At 45.1% G+C, this 18,800-nt stretch overlaps 1 protein-coding gene across 3 annotated transcripts in view; it reads right to left on the reverse strand.

Moving 5' to 3' along the window:
• Positions 1 to 18,800, reverse strand: part of LOC147026933 (neuroligin-1-like) — a 570,224-nt gene that overhangs the window by 483,628 nt on the left and 67,796 nt on the right. Inside the window, exon 1 of one of the 3 annotated variants that reach the window (XM_085882835.1) lies at positions 18,729 to 18,780. The exons of the other annotated variants lie outside the window; for them this stretch is intronic. The gene's annotated coding sequence lies outside the window, so the exon portion shown is untranslated. Of the gene's footprint in view, positions 1 to 18,728; positions 18,781 to 18,800 lie in introns of those variants that run through there. 3 annotated transcript variants of the gene reach the window in all.

Here is an 18,800-nt window from a genome sequence, read left to right on the forward strand (position 1 = left end):
CCACTGCACAGGGGATACACTAATAATAGTATTTATATTGTACATTCATAATTTAGAGAGAAGATAAATTAATGTTGAACATTTTCATTGAAACAAATTTTTCATTTACTATCATCATGTTCAGAGGAGTAAGCTATTGATGCTATTATTGAATTTCCCGATAGAAATGTAAAATAAATAAATAAAGAATGCCCCAGTACTAACTCATTCATTAACCAGTCATTCCCAGCTTGTTGATAAAAGCATCACAGCGGCTGCTGTTTGGAAGACTGCAATTTAATGCATTCTTTGTTCATTTGAGAAGCGGATCCAGAATCAAACTTTATTGTGATCACTGCCATCATTTGTTTAACCATGTACAAAGCATCCTTGTACTGATTGAAACAATAAAATACTTCATAAGACACTTGATTGAAAAAAAAAATCCGACAATGTTCTTAACGAGCTTGACCTCATCCATACTCCTCGCCTCGCACAACACCACTCCCCCCCCCCAATAAATTTTGATGTCTCATATTTAACTACACCTTCCTTTTCACCGGCATCTTCTACAGATAGTCTGTATCATCATGTTGTCTTTTGGTGTTCATTTTTCGATTGATTGTTTAACTGAAACAAATATGTCAAAAAAATAGTATTGCAGGTGATATGAAAATGAGGCATCCTGTTTTACTTTGTTTCCTGGTACCCTAGATGTTATATGCAAGCTCTTCATGTCAACGTGACTTCTCTTGCTAATCATGCCTGAAGGCAGAAACAGCGAGCGTTTATTGTATGACTACACATTTTAGACCTCAGAGCTAAGATGTGTGCGTAAGCTTGACAACCTTTGAATAACCATGTTGTTTGGTATTTTGCCTGAAACGCTTTTGCTTCACTTTGTACGAACACTTTATTTTGTTTTTTCACTTTTGTAAATAAAAAAAAGGTTTTAAACAAAGAAAGATGAGTGTTTAGACAACCATGGGTTTGCCTTAAGGGCTTAGGAGCATGTGTATTGCTTGGAGAAACTTTACCATTAATTTGGTCAATTGGGTTAGATATAATGTTGAGCTTTGAAAAGTTTTTTTTTGGAACTAAAGACACATTTCTCAACAGAGAAACAAGTAGGCTTTCAGACCATGTATGTGGGTCAAAAAAAAAAATGTACCCGATTTCAAAATTCAATCAAAACTAGAACGGCACTCAAAAGAGCACATACCTCCGCCAGGCTGAATGGTTCACATTTTGTATCCCACTGAGAAGCTGCATCTACATCCGGATCTTAACCAGAATCTATTTGGCTTGTCGTTGTCACCTACACAACTCATACTCCAAGCTTTGTCATAATCTGTCCACAACTTTTTGAGATATCATGTTTTATATTGTTTTGGCCCTGTCTCTTAATGGTGAAGAATCACGTTAAAAATTTAGTACCCAGATCCGAATCTTAACCAAAATCAAATAAATTTGTCCTTGTTACAGACCAAACCTGTCCACCAAATTTCATCTGAATCAATGCAAAACTTTTTGAGATATCACAGACAGACAGTGATGAAAAAAAATCTCTGTCCACCTTTGGTGGCAGAGGTAATTAAATGAACTCTGATATGTATGAAAGAAAAACCAAATAAGATTGATCTTTCAAGTTTATGTCCATCAATACACATTTTCAAAATGTCTTCCATCATCCTCTCGTGTCGCAGCCAATGTGTGGCCCTAAATGGAACTCTCTCATCCCCTCTTCCTGTCCAGGCTAGAGTTCCTCAAGGCAGTGTTCTGGGCGCTATTCTATTTCTGGTTTTTATCAATGATCTCTCTGACTCTCTGGAAAATCCTCTTTATCTCTTTGCTGAGGACTCAAACCTCTGCTGTGCCATCTGCCATCACTCAGGTCGACAAGCAGCAACTTCTTCGCTCTCTGCAGATCTGGATAAAATCACAAGCTGGTCCAACACTTGGAACATGTCTTTCACTCCTGACAAATATCCAACTCTCACTCTGTCTCTCTGAAAGGACCATCTGGAACCCCCCCCCTTCCCCCCCACCATCTACTTCCTCAGCAATCCTCTTGAAGGAGTCCTTTCATTCAAGCTTCTGGGTCTCACCATCTGCCATGATCTTTCCTGGGAAAGCCACATTTCCAAACTGGCCTCCAAAGCCAGTCACCGACTGGGAATCCTCCGTCGTGCAAAGTCCTTCCTTGGCACACCTGAGCTCCTGACCACAATCAAAGCTTGCATCTGCAGCCTAATGGAGGACTGCCCTCCCCTCTGGGCTGGTGCTTTCACCTCTCACCTTTCTCAGCTTAATGATGAGGAAACCAAGGCATTTAGGATCATTGGTATCTCCTGAGATGAGGCTGAGTCTTTGGGTCTCTCACCACAGTTAGGTCAGTGGTCTTTCTGTCTTCTACCGTCTCCTCTCCGGCCTCGCCACCCCTGCTCTGTCCGAGATATGTCTCCTCCCCCCCCCCCCATATTTCCAAAGGGCACTCAAGGTCCACCAGCAACCCCTTTCTGGTAAAACGACCAAAATCAAGAATCACTGCTCACCTTCACTCTTTCATTCCACTTTTTCCTACCTTTGGAACAAAATCCCACACTCTCTTCAATCCCACTCTTCCCTCCAGGTCTTCAAAACAGCTGTTCACCACCATCTCTTGACTTCCTCCCATCCAAAACCACGATCTTTTCTACCCAAGATAATCCACCCCAAACCCACCACCTTCAAATTCCCTGCCTTCCTTCCTGAAATTCCCTGTAAAGTAAGGACCTGTAAGTCCCTATAATGTCCATATTGTTTACCCCGTGTACCCCGCCCCATCCCTCTCCTGCCCCTCTTGTCTCCTGCTCCCCTTGTTGTACATTCTGTGTCTTAGCTCTTATCCAAGCATCGACATTGTATATAAACAAATATATTCTGAGCACAAATGGCAATACGTGTGGTACAGTTGCTGATTACAGCCTGCAGCATCTCCATTCCAGTGGCCTATAAGGTCACCAGATCTGTCCCTTTTATTTAGATTTTTTTTCGACGACAGTACCTTAAATAAAAAGTGTTTCAGGAGAAGCCAAGAACAATTAGTGATCCGAAGGATTTTGTGATTACAGCATCACCAATAATGGGCGTGAGATGCTGAAGGCTGTAATTAGCAACTGAGCAGTGCGTATTCGCATGTGTACTCAGAATGATGGAAGACATTTTGAAAATCTACATTGATGGAAATAAACATGAAATATCCCTCCATTATTTGGTTTTTGTTTCACACTTATATCAGATTTCATTTCATTTTTGTTGAATTTTGTAATCGGGTGTATTTTTTGGCCCACGCGACACCTGTATGACTGTGCATATTGGTCTTTCATACAAGGTGCATTTGTATAATTTTGACCAGCCTGTGATGGCTTGACAGGGCAATGTGTTTTGGTCCTGAGACAAAGGCCATGTGTTCTGTTTTGTCATACTGTTTTGCATTTTTTTTAAACTTTTTGTATGAATAGGTTCTCAATAAAGAATCATGTGTCCAAAACTGATGCTGAAGCTGCTTAACTTGAACACTTTCCTTTTCACACAGAACTGAGATATTTTCAAGGTCTGTACAGCATTGAATATGATAATGATGGAAAATGCAAACAAGGGTGCAAGTAAGGAATGTCTTCGGCATTAACTCCGTCAAGACCATCTTCACGAGCAAAGCATCCCACTCTGGTATCTGCGGCACATAAGGGCACCTTCATACCTGGCTGTTTGATTTTTCTCCACTCGAGCAGTCAATGCGTTATCAATGGAACCCTGTCCTCTTCCATTGGAGATCGGGAGGCCCCAAGGCAGTGTTAGGCACAATGCTGTTCCTTATACACGTAAACAACATATATGATGCTCTGGAATACCATGTATTCCTTTTTTAAGATGCTCTCCATTATGCTGTCCTGTACCCTCAATCCCACTGACATGTAGACAGCAGCTGTGTCACTCTCTGCTGATATGGAATTCATTAGATACTGATCTTACAAATGTAACATGTATTTCAGTCCCCACAAATGTCACATTCTCATCCTGTCACAATAGAAGGATCATCAAATGAACATACCTATCTATTTCAATAGTCAGCCACTGCAAGAGGTTCAGTCTCTTGAGCTTCTAGCCCTCATCATCAGCTCAAGCTATCCTGGGCTGACCACATATCAAAGCTGACTTCCAAAGAAAGACAGAGCACCTGTCATTCCAAGTTATTCCTTGAAAAATCTGAATTACTCAGCCTACAAAGACCTTTCACCATAGCTCAATAGAGTATCTGTTTCCCCAGTGGGCTGGACCTCCTGTATCGCATGTTTCTCCGACATTCTGTATGATCAACATTATTGGCCTCTCCCATGATGAGACCGAAGCACAAAGGCCTGTTGGTCTCCCATCACAGGTAGTTTTGTCGCCTCGCTGTTATTTACGACCTCTCCTCCAGTCTTGCTCCCTCTGCTCTGTCAGTCATCCGACCCTTTGTAACGCCTGCAGGACGCAAGTGATATTCCAGTCACCCCTTCCTTGTTAATCTCCTGGAATCTATGAGTACTCGCACCTCCATTATTTTATTTTTCTTCTGTACCATTTGTCGAATTGCCTTGCTGACCTTGTTAATTGCACACTCTTCTCTCTCCAGGGAATCAATTTGGTTTTATACCACCATCTCATGTCATCCTACATCCATACCTGTGATTGTTTTCTGCAGACCTCTGTACATCTCCCACAACCCAACCCTCTTACTTGCATGTTAATGTGTTCCCTCTGCACTTCTCTTTCCCTTGTTGGGTGGTCGCTAGACTACCGTTTTTCTCAGGTTTTCCGTCTGTCTGTCTGTTTGTTTGTATGTAATGGACAGCTCTGGAGGCGAGAGGAGTCAACTGATTTTGATGAAACTTGACTGGTAGGTTCATACCAGGATCTAGTTGAATGCTTTTGAGCACCGTTGCTATGGACGCCAACGCAACGGGACTTTGAAATTTTTGAAAAAATCCGAAAAAAAAATTCGAAAATCAAAAATTGGCTTCCGCGCTTTTATGCGCACTATAATCAACCTCTTTGTCAAAAACTGTATGACGAGTATGCAATTATATTACTATATACTTTGTAGCCTGGTGTTGGCTCAGTGGTTAGGGTGGTGGCTTGGAATCCGAGGGTCCTGAGTTCAAGCCTCTTTGCTCGCTGAATTAATTCAGCAGGGGGTTGACTCAGCCTGCCATCCTTCCGAGGTCAGCAAAATGAGTACCAGCTTTCTGGGATGACAGAGTCATTCAAGTATCCTGCGTCAGAGTGGTGACCTGTCCAGGATTGTGCCCAATAGCCAAGGAGACTGCTTTGGCAGCACCAACGCTCTGTACAGAGTATGGTCCCAATGGACTAGACTATATGCTTTCACCCCAATGTTTGCATTGGGATTCCCTAACGTAGGGTTAGGGAATCGAACACAAATGATGAATGGACAGTTGCTCATCATGTTCCTATATGGAACAACTAACGGCAAAAATGCCATCTGATGTGTTCTCTTATCTGCTTATTTCAAATTCGCCTTAGTCTCGCGGCCACCCATGTCACCTACCGGCTTGTTTGTTATATTCACCTGTTACTGCACTGTCAGTACATTGCCTTTTTGCCCTATATCACCAATCTTTCAATGACAGATTTTGTGCACAAAAAAAAAAAAGTGATGATATGAAAGATTAACTGGGTCTCTCACTTTGTTGTGGGCCTGTGTTGTTCTGTCCCACTGTGGAGGTCATAGACACATTGCTAGCATGAAGACCACTGTGTGGCTAAAGTATAAGCCTTTGTCTTTTGTGACAAATTTCTCTGAGTTGGGTGTGCCATTGCAATTTCCGCACTGTGGGTTTCAAGACCTTTGTAGAGAGAGAGAGAGAGAGAGAGAGAGAGAGAGAGAGAGAGAGAGAGAGAGAGAGAGAGAGAGAGAGAGAGAGAGAGAGAGAGAGAGAGAGAGAGAGAGAGAGAGAGAGAGAGAGAGAGAGAGAGAGAGAGAGAGAGAGAGAGAGAGAGAGAGAGAGAGAGAGAGAGAGAGAGAGAGAGAGAGAGAGAGAGAGAGAGAGAGAGAGAGAGAGAGAGAGAGAGAGAGAGAGAGAGAGAGAGAGAGAGAGAGAGAGAGAGAGAGAGAGAGAGAGAGAGAGAGAGAGAGAGAGAGAGAGAGAGAGAGAGAGAGAGAGAGAGAGAGAGAGAGAGAGAGAGAGAGAGAGAGAGAGAGAGAGAGAGAGAGAGAGAGAGAGAGAGAGAGAGAGAGAGAGAGAGAGAGAGAGAGAGAGAGAGAGAGAGAGAGAGAGAGAGAGAGAGAGAGAGAGAGAGAGAGAGAGAGAGAGAGAGAGAGAGAGAGAGAGAGAGAGAGAGAGAGAGAGAGAGAGAGAGAGAGAGAGAGAGAGAGAGAGAGAGAGAGAGAGAGAGAGAGAGAGAGAGAGAGAGAGAGAGAGAGAGAGAGAGAGAGAGAGAGAGAGAGAGAGAGAGAGAGAGAGAGAGAGAGAGAGAGAGAGAGAGAGAGAGAGAGAGAGAGAGAGAGAGAGAGAGAGAGAGAGAGAGAGAGAGAGAGAGAAAAATTAGCTGCAAACAAGAGGCCCTTGGATGGGATTCAATCACGCCTCAGTCTCTGGATGCTTTACTGTCTATGGAACTAGAGCAGATAGCACAGCAGCCTCACACTCTGATGCCACAGTCAACAGCCCCCAGGGACGAAAAGCTTTCCGAATTCTATCGGCAATTATTCTTATGCAAACGGCATAGTGTGAAGCACTTTGAACACACAAACAAAATATCTCCAAAATGCACATATAAAACTGGATAATAAAAAAATGCATAAAAATGCATAAAAGGCAAATAATAAATATATAATGGAAGGCATTGTCCCTGATGCAAAAGTGTTTAAGAAAACCACACCTGTTCAGTACATGGATGCTTTTCATATCGGGATCACAGCAGGCATGATAATTGCCTGTGGAAATGCCCCATCACAGGCTGTTCCTTTTATTTGTCCTCCGTGCACATTTGTCCCACTCACATCCCCTTCAAAGTCAAATTCTTTGCTTCTCCCTTTGCTGGTGGAGGATGATGTGGTTTCAGTACCCTCATTGGCTTACCAGATATCTTTGTGCAAGTTTAAGTCTCACCATTTTGTCTTGCCGATAAAGCTATTAAGGTAGAAGCAGCTTTGTAGCCTTCTAATACCATATGTGAATAGCTTTCTGCAGTGAATTACCAGCCAGGATCAGTTTTACTAAATGTGTTTGTGACCATTTTTCCTCTACAAGAGCGAGGCTCATGAAAGAGTAGAGTTACATTGACAGTGAGTTGGCTTTGCCCCAATTTGTCTGTGACCGATGATAATATTTTGAGTTTTTAGTTTTAGTGCTATACTTAACTGCCTGGCAAATGCTGGTCTGTCTGAGTTTGCTCTTGTGAATCCTTAGTGACACACATCTCGCAAGCAGATCCTAGTGGATACAATTGTATGAAACAAGAATGGTGTTTATCTGTGGTATCTTAGCAATGGGACATACGACACCATCATACCCTTTGGCTTAATAGAATAAACCAAGAATAACTCGACTTTTAGCTGAAATCTAACAACTGAGTTCATGCAGATATGGGTGGATGATCAACCAATCAGCGACAGCACTTGTCCATAAAGAGCTAACCGCTCGACCCAATGTGATCAGCATGTGCATATGACATGTATCTGGAGGTCGCTTAACAAAGCACATTTCAGAAAACCGAAAAATGTAGCACCGGTCGGAGCTGATAGCACTGCATACAAAATGATAAACAAATCTACAAACTTGCTTTTCAATAGGAAGCAAAACAGTATGTTGCAATCCAAATCTGCTTTGTGTGCACAACGATACAATCCTTGGCTTTCATATGTCAAATCACATCCCCTATCATATCACATCTCATCTCAACAGATCTAAAGCTCCACAAAAGCAAAACAAATTGACTTCCCTTGAAATGCTTACACCTCGCTATGGTAACTCAGGTTCTCAATTTTTCATCAAGATATCTGGGACCTTCCTGGGTCGTTCAAACACTTGCTTCTGGTTGCCGAAGTCTGTAAATTAACTTGCTTTTGATTTTCCACAGCTGATTTAGCTTCTTGCTGGATATAACTTGATATTCATAATGCATTGCAAAAAAAAACCTCAGAAAATTCTCAAAAGTCTTGTCATAATTTTGGATTCCAATAAACAATTTACCAAACCCAGAGCACGGGGATATGCATGATAAAGTTTTACAGTTAAAATAATTGAAATGATTTGTCAACATTATGTCATTAAGGAAATAATGTTGTTTCCTGGGTCGTTATAAAGTAGTTTCCTGCGTCGTGTTTCCTGGGTCAATATAAAAGAGAAATAGCTAAGGAGACTGCTCATAAGAGCATACACATACGTCTTTGAGCTGTCTATCCTGAGTTTGAATCGTGACCCAGGTATCACCTGTTACCTTGGTGTTTTGCATGCAGGGCGAGGCATCAGTGTGTGTACCATCCATCGGAAGGACCCATCTGCCAGCAGTGGTTGTTGGTGTATATTCAATATCCCACCGTGTCTTTCGCAAAGAGTAGGTGAGTTATTGCCGAAGCCATGAGACAAATTGTAAATTCCAAATACATAATAAGATGGAATAGCTTGAAGCTACAAGAAGTATGCTGCAAAATAGTTGCAGTAATCGAGACATGGTTTAACGAGGAGAGAGTTTGGAGGTCATGACTGTAAGGTTACAAGATGTATAGGTTGGATTGGAAAGATAAAATAGGAGGAAGTGTAGCAATCTAGGTAAAATACAGTAATGCATTGAGAGAAAGGGATGACATAAAGGGGGAATAAGTGTGGAGGATTTTGTATGGACAGAATTTAGGGATGTTAAGAACAAAAAGGGACTTGTTGGATGCTTTTAAAGGGCTCCTGGTGTGACGGAAAAGTAGGATCAAGGCGTTCATCTTCTATACTAATAAAACGCAGTGTGCGTGCGTGCGTGCGTGTTCCTCCTCCATAACTCCAAAACTATAAAACCTAGCAGCCTGAAACTTTGCAAGCATCCTAGGAAAACTCTAAGGAAGTGCAAGAGTGAAAGTTGGGTGTTCAGGTAATGAAAACACCCGTTTTCAAAATAACTAATGGCCTTATTTAATTATATCCTTTATCAGGCGCATCCGTGAACACCATCAGACACTTCGCTCACAATTGATGGGGCCAATTCAAACATGCCTTGATTTGGAAACACGATCTCCCTCTCACGTACTAATTAAGGTGAGAATCGGATGTGGTGAATCGAAATGAAAGCTTTTTTTCCTCTCTTTTTTATTTTAGTCAGAACTGCTGCTCAGATCAATTCAGTTATTATGAAGTAATGAATCGCCTTATTGATAATGCGGCGACAGCCCACTGAGCTATGGAGTCTTTGGGATAATCTCATGAGTCTCTCACATTATCACTGCAAGTGTTAAAATGCTTGATGTCTTACGTGCCTGCGAGGCAGACCCCAAATGGGCATGTATGCACATGTTTATGCAAATATGTCTTTGAGATAAATCTCATTTATGTAATTTAATAAACAGGAATAAATTCCTCTGTGGAGCTGGTGTGAAAAAATGTTCAATCTGACCCCGAAACCTAACCCCCTTTTCCCCCTTTTATAACAACGTATATGCCTGGTGTTGGCTCAATGGTGAGGGTGGTGGGCTTGGGATCCAAGGATTTTGAGTTCAAATCCCCCTTAGCTGTTGAATTAATACCAGGTGGGGTTGACTCTGCCTATTATCCTTTTGAGGTCGGAAAAATGAGTGCCAGCTTGCTGGTATACTGTGTTGGAGTGGTGACCTGTCCAGGATTGTGCCCAATAGCCAAGGAGACTGCTTCAGCAGTACCAACACTCTCCACAGAGTCTGGTCCCAATGGAAGGATGGATGGATGGATGGATGGATGATGGATGGAACAAGGTTGCTGTATTTGTGAATTCTGCAATGATGAGGTTTTCCAGGAACATATAGCCCCACAAATATGGAGGGCTCTGTGTACTTTCATAGATTATTAGATCAAGCAAAGGAGGTAATACATACAGGGGATAAGCACAGTGCCAAGAAACTTAGGGTAAAGTTAATTCAAGTTTTGGTTGCAATTGCATTGGGTTAACTTATAAATCAAGAGATAATGTTAACAGTGTACAATAACCTATTAAAGCGTTACATCAAATATTGAGGTAGGACGTAGCTGCCATGGAGAGTGGTCAGTGTGGCGCAACGAAATTGATTTCCAGGCTAGCTCATATCTCAGTAAAGAGGAGCAGCTGAAAGACTTAAAGGACTTTATACATGACAAAGGAGGTGTTTACGAGGATGCCTGTTTGAGCTGGTTTAACATATTGGAGGGTATTGGACAAAATGAATGCATAACAAGTGGAGATACATTCAAAGTACACCGCACCTATGCCAAATAAATAAATAACATATCCTCCAGCATGCGACATTGCCGAGGTGCCTTTGGTACATATGGGGGCTAAGTGATGGTGATGCCGCTGTGCAGCACACGGAGATGTAATTGAGAGTGAGCGGTGCACATAATTGATTGGTTAATTAAGTAATTAAAATAAATAAATAATAATCGTAAAATAATTCATTTCTGAATCAATTAGCTAATGCAGAGATGCCAACTTTTGGAAATCAGAATTAGGGAGGATTTGCAACCGACACCAAATAATGTGCGCGAAGCGCACATCTCGAGCGCGGAGCGCTCGACCCTTGCAGCAGGATCCAGGGCCCGCCTTAGGGCCCTGGAAGCTCTGGGGTTCTAGACGCTCTCTAGTGCCCTCTGAGCCCTATTTTGGAGCATTTAACATGTTAAGAATTCCCACTTTTTGAACAAAAAAAGGGGAAAATTGTGCACTTTTTAATGTTACATGTATGTTAATATTAGTAAGTTAGGGGACAATCAAAGATTAACAAAAAGCACAAAAGAAGCAATATTTTTCTTACCTTACTGGCTGGTACTACTGCTGCTTGCTTTTTCCATGGCAGCTTTGCTGAGTGACAGCTGTCTGGCTCTTTTAGCCCTTCTGATTATGTCTTTGCTGTATTCTCTCTGGTAGCAAGGGGTGCTATGAGCTAGTTTTTCAATTAAGAGAGCTTCCAGGGTTTTGACACTCAAACTGGGACGAAATTCAGTATGATTCTTCCGTACAAGACTGAGTGCCCGCTCACATGATGCGTTCGAATGAGGAATGACCAAGATTCCCTTCATCACTTTGCTCAAATTAGGATACTTCTTGGCACCAGTGCAGGGATCTGTGAGCTGTGAAATCCAATGCCACTGCTCATCCACTCTCACTGTCTCAGTAGCAATTGTAGCTATGGAGGCATCTGCCTGGTAGTGAGCGAATTCACTCTCAAGACTGTCTATGTCACTATCACCGCCACTGAACAGACAGGGGAATTTCTTGATGAAAAACTCCACACAGTCAAACCCCACTTCTTGGTGTAGCTTAACATCCAGCACCTGAGCATGCTTGGCTAATTCATCATCTAGCGGCCAGGTTTTGAAGATGTAATTGCAGGCTTTCACATAATATGAGCGAACTGCACTGAAGAAACCTTGGATGTCTGACTCACTCAGAGTGAAGGTGGATTTCTTGAGACTCCTTTGTTCCCTTATATACAGTTTGGCATCGTTCCCAATCATGAGGTCCTCATCATTCTTCTGATGATTTCTGTCAGAGAAGGGTACATTTACCAGAGCAACCGATGACACCGATGGTTTCAAAAACCGTACGAAGATATCTTTCAGAAGACCATTCAATTCTCCGTGCAGGAGATGAATACAGGGTTCGTCTCTTTGGAGCAGAAGATTCCCCTTCTCAAAAATCTTGTTAGCATATCGAAGGAAGAAACAATAGTTTTGTTTGTGGAGACAAGAACATCCTGTTGACACGTTTTTCTCTAGATTCCTGCACAGTGTTTGAGGAAGATGCGCTTTTAGTTGTAGAACTCGTAGTACACTTCGCCGCAGGGCGATCACACTTGCGTTTACTGCCAGCAGAAGAGGTCAGACTCGTAGTACCAGATCCAATTTTTACGTTTGAGGAGAGAGCTTGAGGTAGGTGCAGCCAAGGAAGAAGACCTCTGATTCGAAGGTTTTGCTGAGCTTCTATCAAGTGATTTGGCAAAAGCAGAACTTAACTTGGGTCCTTCTTTGCCTGTAGATGGGACTATCACAGTCTTTCTCGACTCTGAAGGGATCTGCTTTGTAGATGAACGTGATGAAGGGCCGGTGATGCTCCCTGCTCTCAGCATTGGTTTTGGTGCTGTCCCTGCTGTCTTCTTCGCAGCAGATACTGCAGTGGTAGTGGTGAATGCTGCTCCACTAGTGCTTGATCCTGCAGTGCCAGTACTGGCAGTAGATACAGTGCCGTCCTTCTTGCTCGTTGTTAGAGTCTTGGCTACAGTTGGTTGCATTTTTCTTCGTACTTCTTCTTTGAAGAAGAGGCGAAGTGGCTCCCACTGTTCAATCAGCCTGTCTCGGCACTGACCAAGGGACAGCCACCTTGTTGCGACATGCTTCAGAATCTTGTGTGTCGGGGCATCACAGAGTTCTTGCAGTGCTTTCACTCCTTTGACGCGTTTACTACTTTTGTCCAAGTAGTAGTAAATATCGATGAGAAAGTCATCTAATTCAATGGGTAAGGCCTGAGCCGCCTTCTTGGCCGTATTGTGCATCATATGGCAAGGGCATCCCATGATGTAGCACTCTGGATTTTGTTTGTGGATATAAGCAGCGACTCCTTTGTGCTTGCCCACCATGACAGAGGCATTATCAGCACAAAAGGAAACACAATTTCCCCACGGAATTTTCCTGTCACTGAACTCATGATCAAGCAGTTTGAAAATGTTTTCTCCAGTGGAATCTTGTTTGCACGCAGGCAAACTTAGCAAACCTTGCTTCACAATCCCAGCACTGTTGTCATAGTACGAAATCAGGACAGGATATAGCTGGGCCTCACCACTGTCATTGCTACCGTCTGTAGCTAGGCTAAATGGAGCTAGTCTAGGAATATCGGCAATAGATGAAGCAGTAACATTTGACAACTCACCAATTATTGCTGAAGTTTTTGTTCTTGCACATCCATACTTTGAAGCAACTTTTGAATCTGGAAACATCTTTTGAAATAGAGGTCCAGCATGATCTGAGACTGATATGGGCAAGTTATGTTCCACAATAAATCCACTAAAGAGAAGTTCCGCTCGGGTAACATCCTCTTCCTCGCTTGTCCCTTGTTTGGTGAAATAATTCAGAAGTGTACCGGTACTCGTGCTCGAAGATCTCTCCTTTGCAATGTCTGTGTGCCGTTTGCTTCCAACGTGCTTCCGAATATCATCGCGACCTCCGTGCTCAACTGAAATATCAACGCTGCATACTGTACAATACGCATGATGAATTCCTCTTTCAGACTTTCGAATACACGGGTATTGGAGACTGTATTCGGTCTTGTACTTCTGAGACCATTTCTTGGTCTTCGTAAGCTTCTTTTCTGCCATTTCGTAATCAACATCGAGGGCTTGAAGCATCGGTAACTTCGAAGTCGATGTTCCACAGCTGCAGCGCGACTCGTAGAACTCTAGCGGCTGTTAAACACCGCACGGTGGTCGCGACCGCCAGGCTGGTACGGGGCCCAGCTGCATGCAGTGAGCGTATCGCATGCATATACACTGTGCATACATACCGCATGCACTGTATTGCACACATACCGCATGCACTAAATCTCAGTGCATGATCGCATAAGCGAGATCCAGACCCAATGTTTCGCTGCTCCTCATTTGAATTTGCAATTTTTTACGTACAATTTGGTAGCAGCGAACGTTATGGAGTTACCACATGCTATACGTAGCAGACGATGCTTTTCATTCAATTCTCATACTAGTCAATTCTGATTAGTGAACAGTGCAAAAATAATCAAAATTTCGGGAGGATAAGGATAGTGATCGTAAGGGCGGGAGTTTGGGTGAATTTTCGGAAGCCTCCCGATGAAATCGGGAGGGTTGGCATCTGTGCTAATGGCATACCGAAACCACCACCGTTTCATCCGAATTTAACTTTTTGAAAAATAAGCAATTAATCGAAAAATCGAATAATTAACTGATGAATTGATTAATCAATAAATCAAAAATACCCCTCATCGCCAAATCATTTGGTCACCGTCGTATCCAAATATCAGCTTCCCAGCTCAAAAGGTGCCTGAAATATTGCCCCAGATGAGAGAGAAAATAAATATAGCATTAGTAAAGATAATAATTAAGTAATTAATCAATTAATTGATTAATCAAAAAATAGCTTTTGCCAAAGCACTTGTTCATGATTGTGCCCAAATGTCAGCTTTCTAGCGCAAATGAAGATATCGCCTGAACAAACAAACAAGAAAACAAGCAGTCATAGACTGGTACTTACGAAATCGTCAACTTGACCTCTGACCTTGTCTAATAAAAGCTGTCTCTCGAGAAGGTAGCGACGCAAACCACAAGTTTCTACGATGATTCTCTACCAAACCTCTCATAAAACATCCGATTTTTACCAGAATTTCGACAACCGAGTGTTAAGCATACTTAACCATAACCAAAAGTGAAGACAGGATTGAAATTGACTTTAAAAAAATACCCCCTGAGCGGGAGTGCCGGTCATCTCTGCCAGAGGTCGAAAGTAAGTAACTCTGTGCCAGACTGGAATTGGGGCAGTTCATAAAGTACGTACGCTCTACTTCCGGGTTTCAAAACCACCCACCCCCCCCTCTGTATGTAGGATAGTGACCACCCACCCACCCCCCTCTGTATGCAGGCTAGTGACCACCCACCCACCCCCTTCTGTATGCAGGCTAGTGACCACCCACCCACCCCCTTCTGTATGCAGGCTAGTGACCACCCACCTCCCTCTGCATGCAGGCTAGTGACCACCCACCCCCCTCTGTATGCAGGCTAGTGACCACCCACCCCCCTCTGTATGCAGGCTAGTGACCACCCACCCACCCCCTTCTGTATGCAGGCTAGTGACCACCCACCCACCCCCTTCTGTATGCAGGCTAGTGACCACCCACCTCCCTCTGCATGCAGGCTAGTGACCACCCACCCCCCTCTGTATGCAGGCTAGTGACCACCCACCCGCCTCTGTATGCAGGCAAGTGACCATCCACCCCCCACCCCTCTGTATGTAGGCTAGTGACCACCCACCCACCCCTCTGTATGCAGGCAAGTGACCATCCACCCCCCACCCCCTCTGTATGTAGGCTAGTGACCACCCACCCACCCCCTCTGTATGCAGACAAGTGACCATCCACCCCCCACCCCTCTGTATGTAGGCTAGTGACCACCCACCCACCCCCTCTGTATGCAGGCAAGTGACCATCCACCCCCCACCCCCTCTGTATGTAGGCTAGTGACCACCCACCCACCCCCTCTGTATGCAGGCAAGTGACCATCCACCCGCCCCCATATGTCTCATATCACATCACAATACTTGAAGATTACAACGAACTGTAGATTTATCTCAAATGCATCAGTAATTATTAACTACGGTAATACAGTAATAAGGAACAATTATTGACGTCCACGGATTCAACATCACGTCGAAAATGTTCTTGTGAACGGGGATATTTTTCCCCCTCGCGATGACGACAGGCTCACCTTCATCTTCTGAAATGCTTTCATGTCGTCCGACACCACTTTCATCAAGTATGTATGCAGCCGTCATACCACCCACCCCTATACGCAGGCCGTACGCGGGCTTTAAATCACCCTCCCCTGTACACAGGCCGTACGCAGGCATTAAACCACCCACCCCTGTACACAGGCCGTACACAGGCTTTAAACCACCCACCCCTGTACACAGGCCGTACGCAGGCTTTAAACCACCCACCCACCCCTGTACGCAGGCCGTACGCAGGCTTTAAACCACCCACCCACCCCTGTATGCAGGCCGTACGCAGGCTTTAAACCACCCACCCCTGTACGCAGGCCGTACACAGGCTTTAAACCACCCACCCCTGTGCACAGGCCGTACGCAGGCTTTAAACCACCCACCCCTGTACACAGGCCGTACACAGGCTTTAAACCACCCACCCCTGTACACAGGCCGTACGCAGGCTTTAAACCACCCACCCCTGTACACAGGCCGTACGCAGGCTTTAAACCACCCACCCACCCCTGTACGCAGGCTTTAAACCACCCACCCACCCCTGTACGCAGGCCGTATGCAGGCTTTAAACCACCCACCCACCCCTGTACGCAGGCCGTACGCAGGCTTTAAACCACCCACCCCTGTACGCAGGCCGTACGCAGGCTTTAAACCACCCACCCCTGTGCACAGGCCGTACGCAGGCTTTAAACCACCCACCCCTCTACGCAGGCCGTACGCAGGCTTTAAACCACCCACCCCTGTACACAGGCCGTACGCAGGCTTTAAACCACCCACCCCTGTACACAGGCTTTAAACCACCCACCCCTGTGCACAGGCCGTACGCATGCTTTAAACCACCCACCCCTGTACACAGGCCGTACACAGGCTTTAAACCACCCACCCCTGTACGCAGGCCGTACGCAGGCTTTAAACCACCCACCCCTGTACGCAGGCCGTACGCAGGCTTTAAACCACCCACCCCTGTGCACAGGCCGTACGCAGGCTTTAAACCACCCACCCCTCTACGCAGGCCGTACGCAGGCTTTAAACCACCCACCCCTGTACACAGGCCGTACGCAGGCTTTAAACCACCCACCCCTGTACACAGGCTTTAAACCACCCACCCCTGTACACAGGCTTTAAACCACCCACCCTTGTACGCAGGCTTTAAACCACCCACCCCTGTACACAGGCCGTACGCAGGCTTTAAACCACCCACCCCTGTACACAGGCCGTACACAGGCTTTAAACCACCCACCCCTGTACACAGGCCGTACGCAGGCTTTAAACCACCCACCCCTGTACACAGGCCGTACGCAGGCTTTAAACCACCCACCCACCCCTGTACGCAGGCTTTAAACCACCCACCCACCCCTGTACGCAGGCCGTACGCAGGCTTTAAACCACCCACCCACCCCTGTACGCAGGCCGTACGCAGGCTTTAAACCACCCACCCCTGTACACAGGCCGTACGCAGGCTTTAAACCACCCACCCCTGTACACAGGCCGTACGCAGGCTTTAAACCACCCACCCCTGTACACAGGCCGTACGCAGGCTTTAAACCACCCACCCCTGTACACAGGCCGTACACAGGCTTTAAACCACCCACCCCTGTACACAGGCTTTAAACCACCCACCCCTGCACACAGGCCGTACGCAGGCTTTAAACCACCCACCCCTGTACACAGGCCGTACGCAGGCTTTAAACCACCCACCCCTCTACGCAGGCCGTACGCAGGCTTTAAACCACCCACCCCTGTACACAGGCCGTACGCAGGCTTTAAACCACCCACCCCTGTACACAGGCTTTAAACCACCCACCCCTGTACACAGGCTTTAAACCACCCACCCTTGTACGCAGGCTTTAAACCACCCACCCCTGTACACAGGCCGTACGCAGGCTTTAAACCACCCACCCCTGTACACAGGCCGTACACAGGCTTTAAACCACCCACCCCTGTACACAGGCTTTAAACCACCCACCCCTGCACACAGGCTTTAAACCACCCAACCCTGTACACAGGCTTTAAACCACCCACCCCTGTACGCAGGCCGTACGCAGGCTTTAAACCACCCACCCCTGTACACAGGCCGTACGCAGGCTTTAAACCACCCACCCCTGTACACAGGCCGTACGCAGGCTTTAAACCACCCACCCCTGTACACAGGCCGTACGCAGGCTTTAAACCACCCACCCCTCTACGCAGGCCGTACGCAGGCTTTAAACCACCCACCCACCCCTGTACGCAGGCCGTACGCAGGCTTTAAACCACCCACCCCTGTACACAGGCCGTACGCAGGCTTTAAACCACCCACCCCTGTACGCAGGCCGTACGCAGGCTTTAAACCACCCTCCCCTCTCTCAGGTCCTACGTGGGCTTTAAACCACCCACCCCCCTGATACATCGCGAATCGCTTTCAAAGACAGCAGTTCCTTATGAACCGATGTTTGTAAGCCATGACGATACATCCCTAGCGGTGTAATTTACCTTTTTCTTTTAATATCACAGCACGCCATTTATGAAAATAAAAGTACAAATTGACATTCAAAACAATGTTAATGTCATAAATGAAAGTAAGTGTGCATATAAACTTGTGTTCCATTGTTTTAGTTAAACCTGACAAAAACTTCAAATGTAATATTTGTCTAGGAGAGTTCCGGTTCTTCATTTAATACTTTTTTTGTATGTACGTACTTTATGAATGGCCCATACGGGGAATCAGAGCGAAATCTGAAGGGCTATAAAATCGGAACGAGAGCAAATTTCAAAAAAACGGCTCGTGTTGTTCTCGATAAGGCCAAGGGAATGAAAGTCCGAGAATATCGTCCACCGTCCGCATACTTCAAAAGCTGCCGCAATAATTTTCATTATTTGCAAAAAAAAATAAACCCTTGACTCGAGTTGATCATCATTCTTCATATAAATCACCAAAAACGGTGTTTTTTGTCAACCATAGTCTATCGACTCTATCCCCTTCTTGGCGCCAAGCCGAGAAATGCCGAATATGTACGAAGTTTGAAGTTCCGAAGTGATCGACCAATCACGGCGCACCTGTGACGTTCGTTACATCTCGGCTGTAAAATACTCAGGACTCCATGTTGGGCCAGACCGGAAGTGACGTTT

This window comes from Eptatretus burgeri, chromosome 5 (genome assembly GCF_056783735.1).
Source record: "Eptatretus burgeri isolate ZD-2024b chromosome 5, Ebu_testis_v1, whole genome shotgun sequence".
NCBI lineage: Eukaryota > Metazoa > Chordata > Myxini > Myxiniformes > Myxinidae > Eptatretus > Eptatretus burgeri.